The sequence below is a fragment of the Diadema setosum genome, chromosome 6 (genome assembly GCF_964275005.1).
Source record: "Diadema setosum chromosome 6, eeDiaSeto1, whole genome shotgun sequence".
NCBI classification, from domain to species: domain Eukaryota; kingdom Metazoa; phylum Echinodermata; class Echinoidea; order Diadematoida; family Diadematidae; genus Diadema; species Diadema setosum.
This window is the reverse complement of record NC_092690.1, coordinates 29,596,879-29,604,067: the sequence shown is the minus strand read 5'-3', so window position 1 is coordinate 29,604,067 and position 7,189 is coordinate 29,596,879.

Genomic DNA, 7,189 nt, shown 5'->3' with positions numbered 1-7,189 from the left:
ACATATGTGACCCGCTACAACAAAAGGATCCTAAAGTCGCTGACGGGTGAGCCGAGAAAATCGAGTTTGAAGTCAGATCACCGAAATCTGTCAAAACGTTCGGATTTCTGTTTTTACATAATTTTGTAGTCTAATGTATCTTCTATCATCTGCCGAAATTTCGGAGCTAAATGATCAAAGGAAAGGCCTGAAAATAGCATTTTTCTGGGCCATGCTTGGCTCGCCCATCAGCGACTTTAGGATCCTTTTGTTGTAGCGGGTCACATATTATGTACTTCAAACAGAGCTGGATGTAATCAATCATGAACTCTACGAGATGGTATTTGATTCCGTCATTTTAGTAGGAGAAGGGATTCATCAGTGGATTTCAACTTGTTACCTGCATGACCAATAATAAAGAAGGGACCGATTTTCCAGTTTGCAGTCATCGTCTTATGATATTTGTTATGCTACATCATTATGTTAACCCTGGTGCAAGTTGCAGTTCCGACAGCTGACAAAAGTAGAAAATACAAGTAAGATGATTTGGCTGAAGTGAAGTATGTAAATAAATTGGGTATCTCTTCAAAAACAGAGGTCTAACATATACTGTTCCTCCAACTTTAATTCAAAATTAAAGAATGCTTTTTTGTATAAGAGATTTTTTAATACATTTTGCAATAATGATTTTAGTCTCCAAATTGGGTCTTAGCTGCCACCTAACCCTAGAGCTTATTTCTTTAAAACTACCATGTGTCTCTAGTCACCGTCTTCCTGCTATTTTTTCCAGGAAAAGATTGTTCTAAATAAGTAAGGCAAATTTTATATCATGTAAATGTAATACATAAAATTTAACATCTAGAAAATTGGAAGATGACATAATCAGAAGGGTAGTTATCTGTGACTCTCACAGGCTTACATAGTTACAGGTTACATATGAATGGATCAATTACATGTAGTTAAAGTGACGTGTAGCCATCAACTTTCAAATTTTACCAAGGATCTGAAGCAAATATAATGTGTTAATACGTCATTACTAGATAGGCCCTATGGTTTTGTGTGAAGAGGGCAAAGAATGTGACTTTGTGGTAAAGAAATGGTGTAACAATGGTGTAACAACTATAAAATGTCTTTCGGAGTGCAGTCCAACTTCTTTTTATTCATATGGGCCTCTTTCTGTAAAAACTTGAATGGTGCTACAGACATCCATGTGTTGTGTTGAGTCATGGGGAATAAAGGGCAATTAATGCTGACTTCCTTAATGCCCTTCCAAAACTTTGTGAATTCAAAACTTTGTGATGTTTTGCCTGTGTGACTGCTGCATACACATGTACATCTCACAAATACTGTGTTTCTCATGGACTACAGTGTTCTGGTCATTCTGTGTGGTCGACACAATACAGTACAATTACCTTCCCATGTCCCACGATGCATTGCATAATCCCCCCCCCCCCCCCCCCTGGGTCTGGCTCCCAAACCTACCAACATTCAAACAATTCTCATCATCTATTAAGTATGATTGCTATTCTTGCAGTCAAAGTGATGATCCATGTGTTAACTTTTGTGCATTAATACATGTATGTCCTATTATTGTTCAAGGATGAACCATTTTTGTTTTTGTTCTTTTGTTTTTTGTTAGATTGTGCAAAAGTCACACTGGCAAAACACAGTGAATTTCCTCTCGGTGTAATTCAGTGTAATATCAGTTTGTCCAACATAGTTTGATGATTCATGTTTTCATTTATGTGTGTTAATACATGTACATGTTATCCTATTACTGTTCAAGGATGAACTATTTTTGTTTCATGTTTTTTGTTTGATTGTGGAAAGTTCTTCCATAAAGCATTTCTGAGCTGCAGACCACATTTTGTATGATGATACCATGTACTTTCAACATGTACTCTTCCACTATTTTGCCATCATTCATGAATAAATAGTGTTATTTTTATCAAATGAGAGTATACCAAGTTCCTTGTGTCAACTATCAAAACAAGCGTTACTATGAACATGCATGTATGGATAGTAAGGCACCCTATTCACATTTTTAGGCAAGTGTGGTCTCCTGCTGGCATACAATTGTACGATCACTCCAGTATCTTTGAAAAGACACAACTGTGCCTTTGGTTAGATATTTTTCTGACAAACTGTTACAAGCTACTGTAATCCTTGCATCTGATTGGCTGAGAGCAAATTTGTCCGACAACTTTGTCGGACAAATTGCTTCATGAAATGTCGGTGTCTATGTATGTGTGTTTATGTGTTTAAGCCCATGTGTCTCTTTAGGTTAGTATGTGCATTTGTGTATGTGTTTGTGGTGTGTCTGTATGTGTGGATGTGTGTGTGTGTTTCTGTGTCTGTGTGTCTATTTATGCCTCTATATGTTTGTTTGGGTTTTGTATGTGTGTGCGCTGTGTGTCTTAGATCGTAGCTGTAGCGTAGATGGAGTCACAGGCACACGTGTCCATTACATGGGCAAGAATTCGAACACAATTTCAGAGTGGACAAAACTTCTTTTGTGGTGACTATTTGAGACGTAAACTACCCTGAGTAGTAATTGATGGAATACACAGATAAACCTACAAAGCACATGTTCACATGTTTTCATATTGACACAGATAGAGCCTCATTTCCACAATGATACAATGACACTCTGGTAATTCACATTCTGACTGAATTTTTTTTACATTTATTCAGCTTTCAGCACATTTCATGGTGAACATGAAAATGGCAAATACAAGGAGATGGAATTTTTTTCTTTTTCAATGAAAAAAGTCTATGTCATACAGAATCAGCTAATGCTGACTTACACTGCTGTCACACTATGGACAAGGTCAAATTATCAACATTCATAATAAGAAGAAAAACAAGAATAAGTATCAATAATAGTATTAATAATATGATAATAATAATGAGCAGACACAAAGTGACAGTTACTGACAATTTTAACAAATAATTCAACTTCTATCAGCTCAGAGAAACTAAAATTGATGCAAAGCAAAGCAATAAAAATATTGAATACACATTAAGTAAGTACCTAGGTGGAATGATGGTAGACAGTATGTTATGCATTGTGTACTAACACTGAGACAATTTTGTACAAGTACTGTCATTCCACAGCTAGTGAATACACAAATGCTATATCACGTTAATACACTGTAGGTCTGCTAAGTTACATCAGCATTTTTTTGTTGGAACATACAAACAGTGACTTGGTAATCATTCCACAAATATTTAATAATGCCAACTCTGCAAGCATGTTGGATAAAGTGTTTAAAAAAAAACAAATTAGTAATATTTCCTTTTGAATGTCTTTACAAAATGTACAGTATGGATGGAATATTAATGCTTCATTTTTCTATATACAGCGCAACATCCTAGTATAAGTTATCTGTACAAGAAGGAGTAGCGAGAATACATCATCTTTACTTACTAAAGAGGAAAATATCATCATTAAACGTGAGAGCAGCTACCAAGCAGGAGTTTTAAACAGTATTGAGCCAAGGCACAGAAGTAAGCGACTGAACGGAGAACTAGGGACCAGTGTGTATGAGGAGCTTAAAGGTAGTGTCTTACTAAAGGAGCAGAATCCAAACTCTTGCGTGAAATCTAGCTTGTTTTGTGCAGTCACAAGATACTCAGAAACCCTTGAGACAATGTTGGTCAAATTATGAGACAGAAATGTCGTATCGAGTTTGTTGTTTTTGCGTATCGTGCAGCATTTCATGCTGGGATGTGTTATTGCAATGCTCTCCCATGTATGGAGGGGAACCTAACCATACAAAGCTGTTTGGGACTACTAACCGATGAGTTGGCTCAGTAAGTAGAGCGGCTGCCTCACAATCGGGAGGTCGTGGGTTCGAACCCCGGCCGCGTCATACCAAAAGACGTTAAAAGATGGGAGTTGCTGCTACCTTGTTTGCCCTTCAACAGTTGAAAAGGTTAGAGCAACGTCGATCTGGCGCTGCTCAGTGGCTGCCGGGCCCACGATCAATTGGGCAAAAAGAATTTCCATTTTCGGACAATAAAATTTGGAGTTTATATCCAAAACAATTATTATTATTATTATTATTATTATTATTAAATTTCTTTGTTATAATAGCAGGGGCGATCCAGGAATTCCGTAAAGGGGAGACGCCTTTACAAAATTAAGGGGTGCTTAACGCTCCCTCCCCCATTTTTTTCTTTTTATTTCCTTTGTTTTAACAAAAAATAAAAGAGGGGTCGTGTGCCCGGTGCACCCCCCTCTGGATCCACCACTGTAACAGGTACCTCGCTATATTAGAAATAAAAATTAGATAATATAAAAGGAATAGCACCTGCAAAATTGTTATATCAGGTACTTGCTATATCTAAATTCATTATAGGAAGTTTCACTGTAGCTTCCTATACCAGTTCCTACCAAGAGGTGATAAATTTAGCCAGCAAAAGATTGAATCGTACAACAAAGTTGAGCATGATTTTACAGACTTATTCAGATGTATCACAGGTGATACATGACAGGGGTCAGTTCCTGAAACGTCTTGGCAGATTGGACCATGAGTTTGGGGAGGTGAAATCACACACACAGAGGAAACACTGCCTAGCGTTACAGTAGGGCATCTTGTGACCAAGTTTCATGACCAGGAACAGAAAACAAACACCAAACTGACATCAAAAGACAACCATATATTGTAACAAGAGGTACATAATACTGAAGCTTTTCATCAGCATTGAATACAAACCACAAATTTCTCTTAATGAAGCATATTAGAGTGCAGCACACCTATCATTAAATCAAAAAGAAACAATAAGGACAGTATCATCGATATGTTCTGAAATTTTGGGGTGCGTTCGTGCGCTCTAAAGCGAAGCAAAGTGAACCAAACCAAAGCGTACTAAACCATACTGTGCCAGATTTGGAGCATTTGAGTGCTTTATTGAGAAAGCATACCGTGTGATTTATAGAGGGGGTCACACATTTTTTTGGCAACAGGCTTTTTGACCTGGCGTGCTTACAGTATTCTACTTACAGATGTCCCGAACAAAGAGAATGAACTCTGTGCATTCTGACTAACTTCTGGTATGCTTTTGATACCCTTTTGGAGCACATCGTGAAGTGGTCCACTTCTGGCTCGGTTCGATCTGTTCGGTACGTTACACTTAAGAATCGTTCGAGCACTCCTCTGGGGCAGGTTCAGTATGATTCAGTTTGCTTTAGGAGAGCGCTCAAGCACACTTTTAGATGAGATTAGATCAAATCAAACTCCCATCTCTTCAAAAGTGCATCCGATTCATACACATTTGAACAAAGCAAAAAACAAGAACATATTAACAAAATTATCACAGGCAAAGGAGAGCAGTCAAATGTCAGACAAGCTCAGTTTTGACCCTTTTTAAACACTTTTAATGGCTACACAAAAGGCACAGAGTGAATGCCATGAGCATAATTGGGGAGAAATTCACTGTGGAACACCAGCCACAGTAAAGAATTTACAATACAAATTTCACATGCTCAAAAATTTAGTTCAGTGAGAGTAATGTATTTCACAGTAATCTTGTGAAACACTTGTAATTTCAACATTTGGAATTTCAAAATATGGAATGTATAGTCTTGTATTTGATAAAGACATAATGTATTATTGTCTGAGGAATGCCCCGTCACCAGCAACCATTTTGTTGGCATTTCACATATCGTTAATAAATAATCCACATTAGCCAGTTACTATGACTCAGCAGAAAAAGTGACAGCTTATTCAACAGTGCTGAAATTTTTTCACATCAGTCTTTCCAAAGTTACCTCTACTACAGATTTTAACAATCTTTGATTTCAACAACCCCTGCTTCATGTGCAGGGGAGCAGTAATTTTTTATGAATGTATCAGTTTGGACAGGAGCAGCATTGTCACGTGAATGTAATTTTTAGACAGATATCACACTGTATGTATTTGTGAACTGCTCAAACTTTTTTCTGACTTGTCACTGTAACTTTCCTTCCTAGAACACTGAGGTAATTTCGTGTTTTGTTTTTGTGCTGATTACTAAACTTCTCCTTGAAAGAGAATACGCATAGTTTTTTACACAGAGGACAGATACAATACATTAGAAGAGCGAGGTGCAAAGAGAAAGGATGCACAGAATATAAACGCAATCTTACCTTCTTTAATTCTTTGTGGTTGGTTCTAACAAACCGGCGGATCTACCCCACTGAGCTCTTCAAGGGAGGAGAGCTTTTGGCGGCTCACAAGCACCGCCTGCAAATCATCTAATCATGCGGCTACGCTAGGTTCACATCAAACAAACGGTTCTCAATTTACAGCTCTATACAAATCAAGGTGAGACTGTGATGACAATTTTGCTGCAGTGATCAAGGTGAATGCACTATCCAGCGGTCATTAAGTTCAATATTTACATTCAATTTTTTTTCTTTCTTTCAAGCAATACATGGCATTTTTGTTTACTTCAAATGTCCACACACGGCACGCCATGGGCAGTCTTGTCCATCTTGGTCAAGAGGGGATATAGACATGAACACCATTCCATGTTTACAAACCTTACAATCTGAGTACAATCCCTCTTCCTGGAACTGAAAACACCTTCTAAAAAAGTAATTTAAAAAAAAATTATCCTAACTCAATTGGCCAATTTGCTGACCAAGGCACTTTTATCGGAAAAAGCATAAAAAGATTTTACTTTCTCTGCTGCATCGAACAATCTCTCACTCACAATAATCAAATGCATTTTAGCCTAGCAATATGTTACTTCATATTTGATTCAAAGTTATTGAAAGTGATTCATGATTAAAGGTTTGAATCCAGAGAGCTTGCATAAAAAATTATATCATGGCTCCAAGATTTGGTGATATGAAGCCAACAAGTTATTGCAAATTTTCTTGCTTACTGACGTGGAAATTTATCAGCACAGCCTGGAACAAGCAACAGCTGTCTTTTAGGTGGATGTGAGCTCATGATCACAGGAGCTTTGAGAATATAACCTGCCACGAGGATCACATTTTGGTGTCTACATCCTACGAAATTCTCCAAACAGAAGCTGCTACTGACAGTTTCAGATTTAACCTCTACTTTTTGGCCTGAACAACAAACATGAGCATTATCATGCATCTGTTTGCAAAGCATACAGATAAGAAAGGGGGAAAATAACTGGGAAAAGATGGTTTCGATCATACATTTCACCCACTTGACTTGAGATATGGACAAGACTGACCCACACAAAC